This window comes from Petaurus breviceps, unplaced genomic scaffold (genome assembly GCF_028583685.1).
Source record: "Petaurus breviceps papuanus isolate PSGF00001 unplaced genomic scaffold, PetGlider_PUasm1.0 297, whole genome shotgun sequence".
In the NCBI taxonomy this organism is placed as follows: Eukaryota; Metazoa; Chordata; class Mammalia; order Diprotodontia; family Petauridae; genus Petaurus; species Petaurus breviceps.
In genome coordinates this window covers 32665-33056 of record NW_027186048.1, presented here as the reverse complement: position 1 = coordinate 33056, position 392 = coordinate 32665, and the positions used below count along the sequence as shown (strand labels likewise).

Below are 392 nucleotides of genomic sequence, written 5' to 3'. Positions count from 1 at the left end.
CAGAGAATTCACACTGGAGAGAAACCTTATGAATGTGATCAATGTGGGAAAGCTTTTAGACGTACCTCTGAGCTTACTCAACATCGGAGAAGCCACACTGGAGAGAAACCTTATGATTGTGGTCAGTGTGGAAAAGCTTTTGGTTGCCTCTCCACTCTTGCTGTACATCTGAGAATCCACACTGGAGAGAAACCTTATGAATGTGATCAGTGTGGAAAGCCTTTTAGATGTAGCTCTGCTCTTGCTAAACATCAGAAAAGCCACACTGGAGAGAAACCCTATAAATGTAAACTATGTGGAAAGACTTTTAGAACAAACTTTAATCTTGCTAAACATCAGAGAATTCACACTGGAGAGAAACCTTATGAATGTGATCAATGTGGAAAGGCTTT

At 40.6% G+C, this 392-nt stretch overlaps 1 pseudogene; it reads left to right on the top strand.

The window, feature by feature from the left end:
• The window catches only part of LOC138167771 (zinc finger protein 850-like), a 56275-nt pseudogene that overhangs the window by 52185 nt on the left and 3698 nt on the right, over positions 1-392 (top strand).